Genomic DNA, 21,512 nt, shown 5'->3' with positions numbered 1-21,512 from the left:
TACATTCCTTATTGAAGGGATATTTGGTTCCCCTTAACTTTATTAAGCCATGAACTTTGCTCTAAAAAAAACAAGCACAGATACAGGCGTCAGTTCATTAACACTATAATTCACTTTGAAGTACTTCTTTATTGATTTATGTTTCTTATTTATATCTTACCCTAGCTATTTGAGTCATCCTTTTCTTGTTCAAGATCTGTTACACTTATTTTTCATATATTTTTCCTGTAGATTTTATCTGTTAGTTACTACCCGGAGGACACTTTTCTAATCCTCCTATACTTCGGTTCCATGAATAACTCTCCAAATGTACCCAAGCTAACAAATATCGATCATCCCAGACCTAAAGGGTCCATATGACCTGGTTATTTCCATATCCTCCTTTCATTTCTAATCGAAAAGGAGCATTAGAAATTTAGAATCATATTTTCCACTTAGTTCATGATTTTCCATATTTGTTGGAACAATTTAAATAACAGAAAATATTTGTGTAGGTTTAAATAATAAAAATATTATTTAAGAAATAAGGGTTATAGAAAAGTTGGAAGAGTTTTTGTAAGATGATTTTAATGAGATCATATTAAAAAATCATAAAACATTAGTAGTTGCAGAAATATTTGCTATAAATATCCCATTTATATAGCAATGAGAAGATGGTATTGATAATAAGTAAGGTAGCTATGTAATTTATTATTCAAAATGAGCCACATTTGAGTGTAAAAGTGGGGTCTACTAATAATTATGCTGAAATAATAGACATAAAATGAGATTGCGTCAGAAAAGTAGGATGCCTGGCTACTTTTAAATGTCTGAGAAGTATGGACAGCCTAGTGAAAAGGTTTGTGGCAGTGATATTATGGAATGTCCATATAATATTACTTGGAGCGAATGGAACTGTGAAAACAAATGTAAATGCTCGTACTGAAACTACTTTATCTAGATTCTGCTGCAATTTGGTTTTTTCCATGACCATCAAAATGAAAACTACAATTTCCAATTTCTACAGAAATTCTGTACACATGTATATGCACAGGTACCTATGGAATTTAAAGTTTTTCAAATACTTGAATTAAATAATTACGTTTCCTTTAACTATTCAGTAAAATAGGGAATCGTTGAATATCATGAAAATAACCTTATGGAGTGGAGTAAGGCATTATATTGCTTTGGTTAGGGAGAATATAACAAACATAGATTGAATATATAAATGAATATATAAAAAGAAAGGCAAAATAATGCCATAGCACGGTGGATGATGAAAACTTTGAGAGCAGTGCAAATGGATAAATTAGAGAGTTGTCCTTAAAAGGGGCACAATTGTACAGGTATTAAAAAATGAAGAGAATTGTTACTAGGGCAATTGATAACCTTATTCAATCTTCAATGAAATTACTATTCTGTCTACATCATGATATATGCCAGTTTGTCCTAGTTGATTAAAGTAACTCTTGAAGCAATGAGAAAATTATTAACAAATGTTTTGGTTTTAATACTTTATTTTGGATTAAACTCAAATTTATTGTCTAAAAATGATTTTTGATTAAAAATTATTGAGTTATTGAAAAGATAAACTTATAACAGAGATTATAATTATGATTCAAGTAATTTCTTATCATGCTCAAAATAAAAAATATGAAGTTAGGAGCAGCTGACAACTAAGCATGCAGATGAATAATATCTTCCTAGTTAAGGGACCCTGGAGAGGTAATTATACTTTCCTTCTTTTCCTTCTTCTTCCATAAAATAGAGATAATAGTATCTATCTCATGAAGTATTTGTGAGGATGAAAGTAAATGAGTATTGTTCTTAGAAAAGAAACTGCTCAAAAGTACTTTGTTACTGTTGGTACTATCTCTAATATCTCTAAATTACTTGTGAAACGTTTGAATTGCGGTTTATCATAGACATTTCATTTTATACTTTAAAAATTTTCATAATATTAGAATTATAAGCATAAGGATTTTGTGTCTTGCATCCATACTTGTTTCAGCAGCATTATAATAAAATTTCATTTCAATGAACACAAGGTATATGTGAGAATTTTTTTCTTAAATAGTTCTATAAACTTTAGTTTTGAAATAATGATCTAATTATCTGCTTTATTTTACACATCAGTAAAATGAATCTCAGAGGATTAAAATTTTTCTAAGCATCATATTGAAACGTAGAGAGGCAGTTAAATAGGTAAAGAAAAAATCTCATATAAATTGATAGCAACTGTCAACATTTTGTCAAGCTTGTCAGCAAGGGGGAAGTCTTCATAAAAGCCAGATCAAGATTTCAGCGGTGGTCCTGACATGTATAGGAGAAAAAGTAGAAGATAGAGTTGGATGAGATTTTTAGACTAGATATAATGAAGGAATGTCTGGTTAAAATTTTTAAGCAAAATATATAGCTGGATGAGTGAATTCAACTTCTGCAAAGATGCTTTTAATTGCACTAAATTTCTTCAGAGAATTATTCAAATATTTTCCTCCCCAGAAGTTCTCTGAAGATTGTCAGATATCCTTCCCAAAATATGAGAAAATGTTTCTTCTTTGGAAACTTCTTTGATTGATGCAATCTTGAAAGATTTTTCACCAAGAAAACAGTTTTCTCATATTGTGATTTTGTAATAAATCATTATTTGGATATGCTACTTAGACATTTTTAGATTTGGAGTTGGATCATTTAGGTTTGCACTTGAGCTTGATATATATTCCAAACGCAAGCCCTGGCAGTAATATCACTATTCTACTCTCTCTCTCTCTCTCTCTCTCTCTCTCCCTTTATACATATATATATATATATATATATATGGATGTATTCCAAAGTATGTTAGGGATGACATTTTGCAAACAGATCCCATAGTAACTTGCTCTTCAGAGCAAGATGCCATATAGACTGTGGGACTAGGATTTACAGATATATGATGTTCAGATTAGATCTGTGTGTTCTTTTTAATTGGGTACAATAATAGTGGCTCACAAATAGACAAAGACCCTCTAATATTTGGTGAAACATCTAGAGCTATAGGATACAAGGCCAGGTAATTCATTTCAGAGTAGAGTTTACAAATGTTATTGTTTCTATTTTCCTATGATCATTTTTTAATGACATTATTATCATTTATAACTTGAGGCCAAGTAATGAGGGCTTGATGACTCTCCCTGGTTTAGCCTTTCAGTACCTGCTGGATCACTCTTCTTTCAACACTTTTCAATGTGTTAAAGTTATTGACTTGCTGTTGAAGAAGTAAAATTCTTGACTACCTCAGGCTGGTACTCAGTAAACTCTAATTTTCCTGAAAGGATTCATAGACATTCTTTTCATAAGTGAAGTGTTGTCTTTAACCTTCAGTCATAGGCTTGTCATATCTAATTAAGTAAAATTTACCTTTAAATGAGGGGGCACTGACATAGTCAAAAATAAAAGCTTGATTTCTCCAATTATGTCCTGGCAGGAAGGACAGTGACTGACTTTGAGCCTACACAAATACCTATTTTGCCATCCAAACTAAGTGAACTTATCATATTACCTATAGAATCAAGACAGATTCAATCATTAATCCTACTACTTTCAAATATGATTTCATTGTTTACAGATGCATTGCATTTAAATGGAAAATTTAATGCAAATTCACTTATCAAAAGGTAGTTGTGACTTTTTAAACCTTAACCTATTGTAAAAATATTCCTCCTAGTTCTTCTATTTAAAGAATGTTCTTAAAGCTCCCTTAATGATTAAAAAATTGGCTTGGGTTACCTAGAAAACAAAATCAGAGGCAAAATTTGTGTGCTAACTCTCTATTCAGAAACATAATTCAGAGAAATAGATGTGAGGGAAAATGACAGTGAAACAGATGGAAGGAGATCCAATACAAAGGAAGGTGTTATAGAGCTAGTTACAAGTTCACATCAACCACAGCTTGTTGATTGGGTCTCAAAAGGTAGGTAAAAACAATTCTGCACATTGAAACCATTTATGGCAGCATTAAAGTGAAATGGAATTTACCTGCCTGTGTTTCTCCTGCATCTTGGAATTTCTTACTCAATATTCACCCCACACAGATAACTCCCATGGGTTTCTGGGTTGCATCATTTGGTTCTTTTAATGAGTCTCAGACTGAAGACCTCAGATCCCATAGCCTCATGGATTACCCAACTTTAGAAGTGGTGGGAGGACCCCTCAAAACTCCAGGCATGATCAGCTTTGCATACAGTGCCAAGTTTGTATTCTTGGAATTTCACCAGCAGACAGTGCACAGATTTGTGGAACAATGGCTCATAGTCAGTGGACTGATATGTGCTAGCTGGACATGCTAAAGTAGGTACTGTTACACCTTCTCGGGGCAAGAGAAAAACTCAATTACATGTTAATAAAATGCTGATTTTTCAAAGACAATCATAGATTTCCCAGGAAGCTTGAATGAAAAAGGGACATCATGAAATAAGCCAAAAAAAACAATGTGGTAATGAAAGAGTTTCTTACATTCGGAGAGGGAAGAGGTGATTCGTTGGCAAGGGAATAAACTAGTTTTAAGAGAGAAAAAAAAGAGACAAACATTATAAGAACATAAAACACTTTGACAATGAAGAAAGCTACTCATTAAAGCCAGTAAGAAGTACAGGAGGAAGATTTCCAGAAGATAATGAAACCCTATGTTTCTTAGTGGCTAACCTTTAAAAAATGTATGGGATTCAGCTGCTGTAAAATATATAGTGTAAAACAGCAATTGCATTGGCAAAAAAAACTGATAAATTTACAATTTGTTAATAAAAGTTATGATCATCAATGTTGAGAAAAATTAATTAATATAACATTATAATAATCCCCTTTGTAAAAGAACACCTTTTTTTGAGGACATGGACAGGGCTAATCAAGCCACAGCATGGCTTGATAAGCAATGCATAGGTCCACGCCTGGTATCCAAACCTGTGAACCCTGGGCAGCCGAAGCAGAGTGCACAAACATAACTGCTATGCCACCAGGCTGGCCCCAAGGATACGTTCTTAGTTGTTAAATCTTCTCAATTTCCTCTCTATGAGAATGTGTAACTCAGAGACTTCCATCACTAAACCTATGTTTTCTGTCAAATATTATTTTAGGATTATTTTAAACCTGAATTTAAATAGTAAGTGAAAAATATATTTGACTTTGAAAAAAGTAATTTATTTTGAGAGATTTATATTTTCATTAATTTTGTAGCAAAGCTAGTCGTGGTTTACTCCTTGATCATATATAGCTAATGTGAAACAAGTTACACTATAATAAGTCCAGCCTCCATTACTTATCAAGTAGGACAATAGAATCATCTCAGAGGCATATTGAACTTGTGAGGAATCAAATATATATCTTGAGGAAAATAGTGGGTAAAGAAGATAAAGGAGGAAATAATTTAAAACTTAGGGAAGGTTGTGCACTGACCAACATTACAACCAATATTAGAGTGTGCATAGGATGTGAGATGCTATTTTCTTACCTTTTTATGATGAGATACCTCTAATGGTACATGTATCTTGCAGAGATGAGTGGTTGAATATGACCTTTATTATTTACTAGTTGTGTGATATTGGATAACTTTAACTGCACTCAATGTTCATCTCATATATTGACTTTGGAACCCAATGCATATAAGACGCAACTTTACATTTTAATAATGACAATATATGAAAAATACACAAATATATATAAAGATAAATATCTGAAAGTTCCTAGATTTTCTACATACTAAGTGTAACTAGTCAGGATGAGAAAACATAATGGAAACATACATTCTGAATAACAAAATAAATGAAATATCTAGGAATAGCAAGCTATACAAGAAGATTTCAATAAATTGATCCATAACATGCTTTTGGATGAGAGAACTGTTATAAAGATGTCAATTCCTACCAAATTAATTTACATGTATTACTGCAATCAAAATCCCAATAGAGTTATTTTTGGAATATGAATAAAACATTCTAAAGTACATCTGGAAGACAAACAAGCAATCATAAGTAATATATTTTTAGGGGGAAAAAAGAGTGGATTAGCTTTGCCAGAAAGTAAAACAAAACAGAAAATAACAATAATATTGTTAATTTGTTTCTACTACTAGTGTAGTTTAGTAGAAAAAATAGATATGCCAGAGATAACGTAGAGAATATAAAATATGATGCTGATAAAGACGGCATTACAAAACCAGAAAGAATGGAAAAATTTTCCAATAATTGGTGCTAGATATTGGTGTTGGGTAGGAGAGGACTGAAGGAGGGAATAGAGAGAAACTGTTTTCCTGAGTGTATTTTTCTACATACAGGGGCTGCAATTAGAGTCACACTATGGGCTTCTCTCTCAAGCCCTCAGATTCTCCCTCCCAGAGTAGGAGAAAGGAGATACTTGATCAACTATTTTAGAAGAAATAAAGTGCACGTGGCTCAGGGGTCTCCTCTCCGTTTTGGATGTGCCTGCCTGCAGAGAGGCTGGGTGCAGTTTTGCTCTCTGTTCTGTGGTCCTTTAAAGAGGCAGTTCTTAGGGGATGCCCTTAGGGGATTCAGTGAGGGTCCAGCATGGCCCAAAATTGGGTATGTGAGACAGCTAAACCTAGGGGTGAAATATACTAGCAGAAAATTTGGCTGTTTATCTAAAATTACATGTTCTAATCAGGTTGAGTTAGAAATAAAGAAGACAATACCTGCTCTCCTCTCAAACAAGTTACTTTACTATAAAAACTATCTGTATTGTAAAAATAATGCTAAATAAAAAATAGATATAGTTACAAAATGTTGACTAATTTCAAGTTCCTAGGGCTATAAAGAGAAATCCTGGAGTTAGGAAAAAATCACTGGTCTATAATTCACAAATAAAAAAATGAGTTCCTTTTATTACCTGCTATCCAATATTTTTGAATACCTTTGTTTTATATAAAATAATTTAAAGATTTATGTTATGAAATAATTATAAAATGGGTTGACATAGGAGGTTTTAAAATAAAGATTTAAAAGTACAAAGGCATATACACTGTCAGTGTCTTTTGCCACCATACAACCTTTTTCAGCACTACAAAAACCAAGGGAAAAAAAGAGAATTTCAATAAGACATCTTAATTCGGAGAGCTTGTTTGTGATTTGACTATTTTTATATAAATCAGCTATTTATTTATAAGAAGAGACTTTATGAATAGCAAATTTAGCACATATTGAAGCTCTGTTAGAAAATTGGAAAATGAGTATGTGAATAAGCCTAAAATAATTGACCCAGTACTGTACTATGTTTTGTGATTTCTGGGTGTCTCAGCTGGCTAATTGGACCCAGAGTGTAATTTATTCTTGTCCACAGTCATAGCTATATTAAGGCAAAATATATTGAAGTAGAGAAATAATTTAAAAGTAGTATGTATCAGCAAAATGGTAGCATTTAACGTTCAAGTGGGTCACTCAACCATGAGAGTGACTCCTATAAGTGATGAGAAGCAAAGCTATATGAAAAGATATTCATATATTAATTCGTTAAATATTTATTGAGCTGCTAATACATGCTTTTGGATGAGAGATCACTTGCCTATTACTAGGAAATTAGCAGTGAAATAAATATGACAAGACACCTACTTCCTTGGAACTTAAAATTTACTGAGGAATGAGAACAAGGCAAGCACATAAGGAAAGTAGTATGAAAGAGGAAAACCGTTAATGGAAGCTGTTAGGCTTGGCTTTTACAAGTTCTGACTGATTCTCCCATTGGCAGGAGGGAATCAAAGAAAGGAAGTGTGATGTAAAGATGTCAATTCACATCAAAAGATCATTGATTTTCCTTTTCATTGCACCAAACTTTCCTTATTATATTTTTCATATCCATGTTTCTAAGGGTGTAGATAAGAAAATTGAGCATGGGGACGATAACTGTGTAGAAGAGTGTAAACACTTCATCTTCTGGTAAGGTTGTGGCAGGTCTAATGTAAATAAAGATGTTGGGTGCAAAAAACTGGATTACAGCTGTGACATGGGAACTGCAAGTGGAAAGTGCTTTGTGGAGAGTTTCTGCAGAACATGATTTCACATTATATAAGATCATAAAGTAGGAGGCCATCAAAACCGAGAAGATCACTAGCCACATCAGACTGGAAGTGGCAATGACTAAGAAACCGATCTTGTGTGTATCAGTGCAAGACAGTTTTGATAAAGGATATATGTCACAGAAATAGTGATCTATTTCACTGTGGCCACAGAAAGGTAAAAAAATACTAAGAAGAAACAAGCCAAGGAAATCCAGTAACCTCCCCACAAATGATGCAATGAGATTGAGATACACCTTTGCCTATTTATGATGATGGCATAGTCAAGTGGTTTTCAGATGGCCGTATAATGGTCATAGGCCATTCCTCTCATAATGATGACCTCGACCCACCCCCCCAAAGAATTGTGTGGTAAAAAACTGTTATGCAATTTTTGTAGGATATGACGTTCCTTTCTGCCAGTAAATTGGTCATGATTTGGGTGTCAAAGTGGAGATGTAGAAGAGGTCTGAGAGCGCAAGGTAATTAAGAAAGAAGTACACGGGTTCATTAATTAGCTGACTGCATGTAATAGAAATTATGATGACCAAATTTATGAGCCTAATCACTAGGTAACAAAGCAAGAAAAATAGAAAGCAGAGGATCCATACTTTCTTTTCTTACATAGACCCAAGAGAATAAAATCAGTAACATTATTCCTAATTTCCGTGGTCTGATGCTCAAGAAAGTTATCTAAAATTACAAAAGTAAAGAAAAAAATCATTGATGAGAAAATGAAAATCTAATATGTAAAGTGACACTAATGCGTTTTTTTAAGACCTCAGCCATTTTGAGATCCATTGACTCACTCATTCATTTAACAAAATACTTTTGAATATCTAGTCCCAATATTCTTCTAAGAACTGAGGATATAGTGATAAATTAGACAAAGTTCCAACTTTTGTGTAATTTAAATTCTTTTATGAGAAAGCAATAAAGTATACTCATCAAGAATAAAACATTGTAATACAATTAGTGTTAAGTAGGGTGAACACACAATGTGTCATTTTAGGGTATAAAATGGAGATTACCATAGACATTACCTGAGGGATTGGGTCAAAGTGGTAGCATAGGCAAATGCTGAACTCATCTCCTCCTACAAACACAACCAAGTTACAACTCTTTTTGGAATAATTACCCCTGAGAGAGAACTGAAAAGTGGATAAAAAAACCCTCACAACCAGGAACAGTTCTGACTGAGGGAGAAATTCCTTTCTTGAGAGAAAAAAGTCACCTTTGTGAGTCATGGGGCTTCACAGTTGGCTGACCAGGAGCAATCCTAAGATATGCAGTCTTCCCAAGGAGGAGTGGGGAACCTGAGCAGGTGAGTATTTCCACTATGAAGCACTCAACACAACCGAGGCAAATCTCATAATATCTGGCTTTTCTGGCTATTACCTACAACAGGGAATAGCCCCAGAAAACCTATCAGACATAAGCAGAAAAAAGCAAGGTATTAAATGGCCCATGCACAAATACACGCATTTCAGAAAACAAAGGAAAATCACCATAAAGAAAGGTGGACAGTCCTTTGCTGAAAAGAGCCTCACCTGATAGTCTCTAGTTGCATCTTGGTGAGAGGCAAGACTTCTCCAGGGACTGAGACATTGGTGGCAGACATTGTTGTAACCTAGTACACGTGGACTGACACACACCCTGACAGATGCCATTAGATTTCTTCCCCCAGCATGTTAGCCCAGGGTCTGCCACACCCACTAAAGTGCTGATATAATCCAGCTCAACCAGGGAAGGCAGCCCACACTAGGGACTGGCCCCACCCAACAGCAAGCCCTTGGGAAAATTTCTGGCCTGCATAGACTGAGTGCCTGGATCCTCTGCAGGCAGGTGAAGAATTCTGTCTCTGTGTGGCAGGGCATGTGTGAAAAGCAAGTGGAGATTGTGGGGCATCGGTGGAGTGTGTGGGTGTCTCTTCAGTAGGGTGATTGGGTCTGCTCCAGGGGGTTAGGAAATGTGCATGGGCTTGGATTATGTTGAAGATGAGTGTGGACCTGCAGGTCATGGGGCTTATCAGTGACAGAAGATCCGCATTTCTAAAACAGCCACATAGGGAATCAGTTCCACCTTCCAAAGACTGAAACAATTGGGTACCCCCCTGCCTGAGGCCAGTCCCCTTCAACTACAATCCTGAGAGCTGACAATCACCTTGCAGTCTTGAGGTCTACAGAAATTAAAAGCCCATGAGCCTTGCAACCAGCCCAGCTGGGGGCCTGTTCATTTAACAACAACAACAACAAAAAAAAACTGCAACAGGAATGTGCTATTAGACCTCACAGCTAATAGTGCTGGGGCTCCCCCCCAAACCTGACAAACTGATTCAAGTTTTCATAGAAGCCACATAGACCTGAGCCTACAACCAGCCAGTCAGGGGGACAGGCTAGACTCCATGGGCACCTGCATTAAGTGCAACCCTTCCACAACAGAAAGACACATGTAGCCCCCACAGGGATCACTCATGAAACATTTGGAACTGGTGACAAGAGGGAAGCACACTACTGGGCCTCAAAAAGTGTCTCCTACATAAGGTCACTTCTGCAAGATCAAGAAATGTAGTGGAACCACATAATACATAGATATAACCACAGACAAAGAGGCAAAATTAGGAAGCACAGGAATACATTCCAAACAAGGCAACAGGACAAAACTCCAGAAAAATAATTAAATGAAAGAGAAATAAACAATCTCTCTGGGAAAGAGTTAAAAAAAAGTGATAAGGATGCTCCCTGATCTTGGGAGAAGAATGGGTGAGCACAGTGAGAACATGAACAAAGTATTGGAAAATATAAAAAAAAATCAGAAGTAAAGAATGCAATACTGGAAATGAAAATTCACTAGAGGGACTCAATAGCAGAGTAGATGATACAGGATAAGGAACCAGTGAGCTTGAAGAAAGATTAGAGGAAATCATCCAAGCTGAACAGATAAAATTAAAAAAGAATTCAAAAGAATGAGAAGACTCTAAGGGAACTCTGTGACAACATCAGGCACACTAACATTCATATTATAGGTGTCCCAAAAGGAGAAGAGAGAGAAAAATGGGCAGAGAATCTATTTGAAGAAATAATAGCTGACAATTTTCTTAACCTAAGGAAGGACAGAGACATCCAAGTAAAGGAAGCACAGAGAGCACCAAAGAAGATAAAACCAAAGAGGTCCAAATCAATAAAGATTATAATTAAAATATCCAAAATTAAAATCAAGAGAGAATCCTAAATGCTACATGAGAAAGGCAACAATTGACATACAAAGAAAACCCCATAAGAATATCAGCTGACTTCTTCACAGAAAATTTGTAGACTAGAGGAAGTGGCACAATATATTTAAAGTGCTGAAGGGAAAAAGCCTGCAGACATGAACAATCTACCCAGCAAGGTTATCATTCAGAATGGAAGTTGAGATAAACAGTTTGCCAGACAAGCAAAAATTAAAGGAGTTCATCACCAGGAAACAAGTTTTACCAGAAACTAAAGGGATATATTTAAGTGGGAAAGAGAACACCACAAATGGGAACAAGGAAATCATCAAAAAAGGGAATAAAATCACTGGTAAAGGCAAAAAAATCCCCAGTAAGTTAGAAGATAAACCACCTATGAAGATACTACAAAGCTCAAAAGACAAAAGTACATAAAATTACCTATTGTCAATGATAAGAGGGTAATGGATACACACACAAAATAAGAGGTTAGATATGATATAAAAACATAACATCCGGGAGGAGGGGACTTATAGTGTAGAACTTTTACAAAAGAGCTCAAACTAAAGAGATCATCAACTCAATATAAATTGCTATATGGGTAGATTATTTATATATGAAACCCATGGTGATCACAAACCAGAAACCTATAATATATGCACAAATAATTAAGAGAAAGGAAGCCAAATACAATACTAAAGAAAACCATCAAACACCTAGGGAAGAGAGTAAGACAATAAGAAAGGGACAGAGAAGAACTAGTAAAACACACAGAAGAATGTACCAAAATGGCAATAAGTTCATATTTATCAATAGCTACTTTAAATGTCAATGAACTAAGGGCTCCAATCAAAAGGCATAGGGTGAACAATTGGATAAAAAAAACAAGGCCCACATCTATGCTTCATGCAAGAGACACGCTTTGGACCTAAAGACACTCACAAACTGAAAGTGTAGGGATAGAAAAAGATACTCCATGCAAATAGCAAAGAAAATAAAGCTGAAGTAGCAATAGGTATATCAGACAAAATAGGCTTTAAAACAAAAACTATAACAAGAGAAAAAGAGGGGCACTACATGATGATGAAGGAAACAATCCAAAAAAGAGGATATAACACTTGTAAATATCTATAAACCTAACATAGGAGCAACTAAATATATAAAGCAGTTATTTTTTTATTTATTCTTTTGAGGAAGATTAGCCCTGAGCTAACACCTGCTGCCCATTCTCATTTTGCTGAGGAAGACTGGCCCTGAGCTAACATCTGTGCCCCCTTCCTCTACGTTATACATGAGACACTACCACAACAGGAATTGACAAGCAGTGCATAGGCCTGCACTCAGATAATGAACAGGCAAATCCTGGGCTGCTGAAGTGTAATGTGTGAACTGCTGTACCACCAGGCTGGGCCCTAGAGCAATTATTAAAAGACATAAAAGAAAAATAGACAGTAGCACAATAATAGTAGGGTACATTATCACTAGACTTACACCAAGGGATAGAACACTCAAACAAAAATCAATAAAGAAACATTGGCTTTTAATGACACATTAGACCAGAAGAGCTTAGTAGATATATATAGAACATTCCTAAAACCACAGAATACACATTCTTTTCAAATGCACATGGAATAGTTTCTGGTATTTTTCAATATTGGGCCACAAAAAATGTCTCAATAAATTTAAGACTGAAAAGACACCAACCATCTTCTCTGACCACAAACGTATGAAACTAGAATCATCTACAGGAAGAAAATCAGAAAAGCCACAAATATGTGGAGATTAAACAAAATGATATTTAACAATGATTGCCTCAATGAAGAAATCAAAGGAGAAATCAAAAGATGCCTAGACACAAATGAAATTACAACATGACAAAATCTATGGGATATGGCAAGAGGAGTTCTAAGAGAAATGTTTATAGCAAGACAGGCCGACTTCAACAGACAAAAAAAATTCCAAGTAAACAATCTAACAGTGCACCCAAAGGAACTGGAAAAAGAAGAAGAAATAAAGCCCAAAATCAATAGAAGGAAGGAAATAAAAATCAGAGCAGAAATAAATGAAATAATGACTTAAAAAAAAAAAAACCAGGAAAACAATCAATGAAACCAAGAGCTGGTTCTTTGAAAGATAAACAAAATTGACAAATCTTTATCTAGACTCAGCATGAAAAAAAGAGAGAAGGATCAAATAAATAAAATCAGAAAAGGAAGAGGAGAAATTAAAACAGACATGTCAGAAATACAAAAGATTATGAGAATACTTTAAAAAGCTATATGCCAACAAATTGGATAATCTAGATGAAGTGTATACGTTCTTAGAATCATAAAATCTTCCAAAACTGAAACAAGAAGAAATAGAGAATTTGAATAGATCAACTACCAGTAAGGAGATGGAAACAATGCTCAAAAACTTTGCCAAAACTAAAAGTGCATGACCATCAGCTTCCCTGGTGAATTCTACCAAACATTCAAAGAAGATGCAGTACCTATCTTTCTCAAACTCTTCCAAAAAACAGAAGAGGAGGAGAGGCTTTCTACCTCATTCTATGAAGGCAACATTACCCTGATACCAAATCAGACAAGGACAACACACACACAAAAACTACAGGCCAATATCACTGATGAATATTGATGCAAAAATCTTCAACATAATACTAGCAAATTGAATACAACAATACATTAAAAAGACCAAACAGCATGATCAAGTGGGATTTATTCCAGGGATGCAAGGATGATTCAGCACCTGCAAATCAATCAATGTGATACACCATATTAAAAAATGAAGAATAAAAATCACATGATCCTCTCAATAGACGCTGAAAAAGAAGTGACAAGATACAGCATCCATTTAAGATAAAACTCTCAATAAAATAGGTGTAGAAGGAATGTGCCTCAACATAATAAAGGCCATATATAAAAAACCCACAGCTAATAGCATTCTCAATGGAGAAAAATTGAAATCTATCCCTCTATGAACAGGAGGCAGACAAGGAGGCCCCTTTTCACCATTTTCATTTAACAAAGCATTGGAAGTCCTAGCCAGAGCAATCGGGAAAGAAAAAAAAAATAAGAGGGATCTAAATTGGAAAGGAAGAAGATAAACTGTTACTGTTTGCAGAGGGCATGATTTTATATATAGAAAACCCTAAATGAATCCACTAAAAAACTTCCAGAAATAATAAATGAATATGGTCAAGTTGCAGGATACAACATCAACGTACAAAAATCAGTTGTGTTTATATACACTAACAACAAAGTAGCAAAAAGAGAAATTAAGAATATAATCCCATTTACAATTGCAACAAAAAAATAAAATACCTAGGAAAAAACTTAAGCAAAGAGGTAAAAGATCTGTACAGCGAAAACTATAAAATGCTGTCAAAAGAAATTGAAGCATACACAAAGAAATGGAAAGATATTCCATGCTCTTGGATTGGAAGTATTAACACAGTTAAAATGTCCATACTTCCTAAAGCAATCTATAGATTCAACACAATCTCTATCAAAGTTCTGACAATCTTTTTCAGAGAAATAGAATAACAAATCTTAAAATGTATATGGAACAAGAAAAGACCCTGATTAGCCAAAGGAATCCTCAGACAAAAGAACAAAGCTGGAGGTTTCACACTCTCTGGTTTCAAAAATAATCTATAGTAAGTAAAGCTATAGGAAACAAAACAGCATGCTACTGGCAGAAAAACAAGCACTGATCGATGGGACAGAATCAAGAACCCAGAAATAAGGCCAAACATCTATGGACAGCCAATTTTTGACAAGGTATACAAGAACATACAATGGAGAAGGAAAGTCATCAATAAATAGTGTTGGGAAAATTGGACAGCCACATGCAGAAGAATGAGTGAAGACCACCATCTTATCCCAAACACAAAAATTAACTTAAAATGGATTAAAGATTTGAATGTAAGACCTGAAACCATTAAAATTCTAAGAGAATACATATGAAGTATGTTCTTTCACATTGGTCTTAGCAGCATACTTTTAAGTATTATGTCTCACCGTGCAAGGGAAAAATAGAATAAATAAACAAATGGGGCTACACCAAACTAAAAAGATTCTGCACAGCAAAGGAAACCATCAACAAATCAAAAAGACAACCTAACAATTGGGAGAAGATATTTGCAAATCTTATATCTGATAATCATATATCATACGAGAGATGATACATTTGGCATATGAGATCATACATCTCAATGCCAAAAATCTAACAACCCAGTTAAAAAATGGGCAAAAGACCTGAACAGACATTTCTCCAAAGAAGATATACAGATGGCCAACAGGCACATGAAAAGATGTCTGTTAATGATGTTGACATCATTAACCATCGAGGAAATGCAAATCAAAACTACAATGAGATATCACCTCACTCCCATCAGAATGACTATAACAATACAGGAAACAATAAGCGTTGGAGAGGATGTGGAGAGAAGGGAACACTCATACACTGCTGGTGGGAGTACAAACGGGTGCCGTCACTATGGAAAACTGTGTGGAGATTCCTCAGAAAATTAAAAATAGATCTACCATGCTATCCAGGTATTCCACTGCTGGGTATTTATCCAAAGAACCTGAAAACACAAATGCATAAATACATATGCACCCCTATGTTCACTGCAGCATTATTCACAATAGCCAAGACTTGGAAGCAACATAAGTGCCCATCAATGGATGAATGGATAAAGAAGATGTGGTATATACACACAATGGTATACTACTCAGCCATAAGAAATGAAGAAATCCTGCTATTTTTGACAACATGGACGGACCTTGAAGGTATTATGCTAAGCGAAATAAGTCAGAGGGAGAAAGTCAAATACCACATGATCTCACTCATAAGTAGAAAATATAAACAACAACAAACAAACACATAGAAAGAGAGATTGGATTGGTGCTTACCAGAGAGTAAGGGCGGAGGCATGAGAGTGAAAGGGGTGATTAGGCACATGTGTTTGGTGATGGATTCTAATCAGTCTTTGGATTGTGAACATGTTGTAATCTACACAGAAACTGAAATATATAACAATGCACACCTGAAATGTATATAACGTTATAAACCACCATTACTATAGTAAAAAGAATTTTAAAAAAGAATACGTTTAGCCTGAGATGACACAAAAATATAACAGAAAATGTTTTAAATTAGAAGGGAGTTCATCAATCTTATGCAACAAGAAGTCAGGGGGCAGGCGGTCCAAAGTAGGTATGACGGCTCAGTGATACCATGGCCAACCCAGATTCTTTCCTTTTGCTCCGCCCTGTCATTATCCACAGGTGGCTTTTGAATTCATGTTTACTAGCTCATGGTAAAATGGCTGCTCCGCCTCTAGCCTCATGACTGTGTGACAGGCAGTAAGAAAGGATAAGGGTAAAGGGACGCAATGGTCAGCCCCTCCAAAGACTTTCATTTACATCTCAGTAGAAATATGTCATGCCATTCCTAGCTACAGAGTAGGCTGAGGAATTTTGAGTATTTTACGTTTCCTGCCTCTCTGATAAACAAAGCTAAGGGAAAGTAGCCAGTTCACAGTGTCTGTCATAGATCTATTGATGGCTTTGGAGTAGAGGAATAATAGAATCGAATCTGTGCTTCTTGACAATTAATTTGGCTACGATATATAACTGGACTTGGAGATAATGGGTGGAAAAGAAAGAGGAGAATTCTAAGTCACAGAGAGATTAAGTGATGGATTCATAATCATATATTAGTAAATGGTAGAACTGGGATTTGCACCCAGGCTGGTGGCTACAAAGCTCTTTCAAGCCATCTCCTAAAGCTGACTCTAAGGATTTTATCTTCATGATTGAGAAGGGCCCTTAACAGAACTCTCTCTTACGTAGAGTCATGTGCACAAGCACCAAAATTAATAAGCTAATCATTCATTTATTCATCCAAACCTGGTTTAATTACAACTATTGGTCTTTCACAAAGAATCCTGAGAGAGTCTTTAATGAAGTGGAAATGATTAGAGTTCAGAGAAAGATGGAGATGGGTTCAAAGCCCAAGTGTTCCTCTTTCCAGTGCTATGATTTTGGGTTCACCATATAAATTCTTTGACCTTGATTATCCTTAAATATAAAATGAGAAGGATAATAACAATGACAGAGACATGTAAAAGAAGATAATGTGGGTATGGCAAAAATACAGTCTCATGGGTTACTTGGCCCAACCTGTATTCTCAAATTTCTTCTCCAAGAAATTCCAACCAGGGTTGTTGTATGTTACCATTCTGGCTAATCAGACACAAGTGAAGTTGTCTATATTTTTAAGAACGTTTTTACATTTCTTATACAGATTCCTTCCTGTTTTCTTTCTTCCTGATGGTGGGTATGATAGTTGGAGCTGATGAAGCCATCCTGCCACAACTAGGAAAATGCCATAAGAATACCAGAGCTTCATCATGGATAACAATGAACAATTGGACCAGTATTAGCAGTTGTCAAGCCCTAGACCTCTCATTATGTGACAAAAATAAACTACTTGACAAAAAAAAAAAAACCACTAAAGTAGAGGGTTCCTAATGATGGCAGAAAAGGGGTGGAGGGTGTGTGGGTGATTTATACAGTGCTCAGCATATAGTCAATGTGAAATAAATATTAACTAAAGAAAAATTTGAGAAGTAAACAATGTGCTATAATCTTGAAGGAATAATATGTCACTAGAAAAAACCTATCATCCTTTATGCAAGTAGTTCATGAAGAATCTGAACAAAAAATAATTTTTCTGAATTGACGTGTAGTCTTTCTGGACTTCTAAGAAGAAATTATATAGAAATTATTCCATGAAAAATTATATTTATTAAAATGTCTACTCTGATTTTTGTTACTTCTGTCCTTCTGCTGATTTTCCAATTTGTTTGTTCTTCTTTTTAGAGTACCTTTAGATGCACTGTTAGATTGTTTATTTGGGATTTTCTGTCTTTTTTGGGGTAAGCCTGAATTGCTATAAATTTCCCTCTTAGAACTGCTTTTGCTGTATCCCATAGATTTTGGCATGGTATATTTTCATTTTCACTTGTCTCCAGGAATTTCTTATTTCTCCTTTGATTTCTTCATTGACCCCATCATTATTCAGTAGCATTTTGTTTAATCTCCACATTTTTTGGCTTTTCTGGTTTTCTTCCTGTAGTTGATTTCTAGTTTCATACCTTTGTGATCAGAAAAGATGCATGTATTGTTTTGATCTTCTTCAGTTTGTAGACACTTGTTTTGTGGCCTAATATGTGATCAATCCTGCAGAATGTCCCATGTTCATTTGAAAAGAATGTGCATTCTGTGTTTTTTCAATGAAATATTCTATATATATCAACTAAGTCCATCTGGTCAAATGTGTCATTTAAGGCCAGTGTTTCATTATTGATTTTCTGTTTGGATGATGTATCCATTGGTGTAAGTGGAGTGTTAAAACCCCTACTATTATTGTGTCACTGTCTATTTCTCCTGTTATGTCTGTTAATAATTGCTTTATATATTTAGGTGCTCCTATGTTGGGTGCATAGATATTTACAAGTGTTATATTTTCTTGTTGAATTGTTCTCTTTATCATTGTGTACTGTCCTTCTTTGTCTCTTGTTACAGTTTTTGTTTTAGTCTATTATGTCTGATATACGTATTTCTACTGCCACTTTCTTTCTTTGCCATTTGTATAGAATATCCTTTTCCATCCTTCCACTTTCAGTTTGCGAGTGTCTTTAGGTCTGAAGTGTGTCTCTTACAGGCAGCATATAAATGGGTCTTGTTTTTTTATCCAATCAGCCATCTTATGCCTTTTAATTGGAGCATTTAGTTCATTGACATTTAATGTAGCTATTGATAAATATGTATTTATTGCCATTTTGTTACTTTGTTTTTTTCTCTGTGTTCTGTAGTTCTTCTCTGTTCCTTTCTTGTTTTCTTGCTCTCTTCCCTTGTGGTTTGATGGCTTTCTTTAATAATATGTTTGATTTCTTTTGTCTTACTTATTTGTTACTTATTACAGTTTCCTGATTTGTGATTATCATGAAGATCCTATATAATATTCTGTGTATATCAGTCTATATCATGTTGATAGACTCTTTTGCTTGATCTCTTTCTAAAAGCTCTACTATTCACTCCCTTCCTCCCACATTTTATGTTTTTGAAATAATATCTAATCTTTTCTTTTGTGTGTGTCTATCCATTACCCTCTTCTCCTTGAAATAAGTAATTTTAGTACTTTTGTATTTTAACCTTCATCTAATCTTCACAGGTGGTTGATCTGCTACCTTTACTATATTTTTACCTTTACCAATGATTTTATTGTCAGTTTTTTTAGGGTTTTTTGGATAATATTTTATCACTATTTGTGGTCATCACTTTCCTGCTTAAATAAGTCCCTTCAGCATTCCTTGTAGAACCTGTTTCTTCGTGATAAATTCCTGTAATTTTTGCTTGTCTTGGAAGCTCCTTATCTCTCCTTCAACTCTGAATGACAACCTTGATGGATAGAGTATTCTCGGCTGTATATTTTTTTCCTTTTAGCCTTTAATTACATAATGCCATTCTCTTCTTGCCTCTAGGGTCTCAGCTGAGAAATCAGCCGATAGTCTTATGGACTTTCCTTTGTATGCCACTTGCTGCTTTTCTCTTGCTGCTTTTAGGATTCTTTACATTTAATTTTGGAAATTTTAATTATAATGTGTCTTGCTGTGGGCCTCTTTGGGCTTATCTTGTTTGGAGCTCTCTGTGCTTCCTGTGCTTTGATGTCTGTTTCTTTCCATAGGTTAGGAAAATTTTTATCTATTATTTCTTCACATAAATTTTCTGCCCCTTTGTCTCTCTTCTCCTTCCAGGAAACCTATTATACAAATGTTAGTGCACTTGCTATTGTCCCAGAATTCTTTTAGACTTTTCTCATTCTGTCTAATTCTTTTTTTTTTTTTCTCTTCAGCTTGGATGATTTCCTCTAGTCTTTCACCTAGCTCATTAATCCTTTATTCTGTATCCTCTACTCTGCTATTGAGTCCATCTAGTGACTTTTTCATTTCCAGTATTGTATTCTTCATTTCTGATTGTTTATTTTTTTATATTTTCCAGTTCTTTGTTGGTGAGTTCACTGTGTTCATCCAGTCTTCTCCCAATATCTGTGAGCACCCTTATGAGATTTTGTTTGAACTCTTTGTCAGGTAGATTGCTAATTTCTGTTTCATTTAGTCCTTTTTCTGGGATTTTGCCCTGTTCCCTTGTTTGGAATGTATTCCTTTGTCTCTTCATTATGCCTCTATCTCTGTGCTTATTTCTACGTATTAGGTGAGTTGGCTATGTCTCCTGATCTTCGAGAAGTGGCCTTATGTAACAGATGCATTACCTCTCATCACCAGTCCAAAAGACCCAGGAGTGACCCCTTTGTGGGCTACTTGTGTCCTTCTGCTGTGGCAACATTGCCTTTAAGGCAGATACCCAGGGAGTCTAGTCTTTCCTTCCATGGCCAGCTGTTTGTAAATCTAGTTTGGGGAGCCTCAGTACTGTTGGCTACAAGGTCTAAAAACACACTCCTGCTGCAGTTTTCCTACTAATTGGGTAGGTACCCAGTGTAGCTGGTTGGTTGGCTCAGGGGTTTACACTTGCTATAGGCCTCAGGCCTATTAGGCTGTTTTCAGATCTCTTAGGAGTGCAGTTGAGTAGGGCTGGTCCTAGGCATAGGAGCACTTAATTTGTTCAGGCTTTAGATGGTGGGGCTGATCCTTTTTATGGCTATTTGTGAAGCACAGGTCTTCGGCCACTGATAAGCCTCACCCATCATAGGACTTCACACACCATCAATACTGTCCTGGTCTGTGCACACTTTCCAATACTCTGGAGTGTACTCTTGTGCCCCGCTGCAGAGGCCACTACCTCTCCACCAATGCCCCCCACAGTTTACCTGGTCGTCATACAGGCCCTGCCCCACAGAAGCAGACACATTGCCTGCCTGTAGAGGATCAAGGAACCCCATCAATGCAGGCTGACAAGTAACCAAAGGGCTTACTTTTGGGCAGGGCCTGTCCCTAGGGCCGGCTGACTGCCCTGGCTAAACTGGATTAAATCTGATCTCTAGTGGGTTTGGCAGACCCCTGGGCTAACATGCCAGGGGAAGAACCTCAACGGCATCCACTGGTGTCTGTGTGAGCACAGCTGGACCAGGTCAGAACAATGACCCCCACCAATGTCTCAGTCTCCAGAGAGGTTCCTCCTCTCACCAAGATGCCCACACAGCCCACCAGGTGATTCTATTTCACCAAAGGACTGTCAGCCCTCTCTCTGGTGATTT

General features: G+C 35.7%; 1 long non-coding RNA gene and 1 pseudogene across 1 annotated transcript in view; both read right to left on the bottom strand.

Moving 5' to 3' along the window:
• Positions 1-21,512, bottom strand: part of LOC139081321 (uncharacterized) — a 103,226-nt gene that overhangs the window by 20,609 nt on the left and 61,105 nt on the right. The window lies entirely within an intron of this gene.
• Positions 7,762-21,197, bottom strand: LOC103543709 (olfactory receptor 4P4-like; annotated as a pseudogene).

The sequence above is a fragment of the Equus przewalskii genome, unplaced genomic scaffold (assembly GCF_037783145.1).
Source record: "Equus przewalskii isolate Varuska unplaced genomic scaffold, EquPr2 contig_452, whole genome shotgun sequence".
Taxonomy (NCBI): Eukaryota; Metazoa; Chordata; class Mammalia; order Perissodactyla; family Equidae; genus Equus; species Equus przewalskii.
Note: the sequence above shows the minus strand (reverse complement) of the source record. Positions and strands in the feature narration are given on the sequence as shown.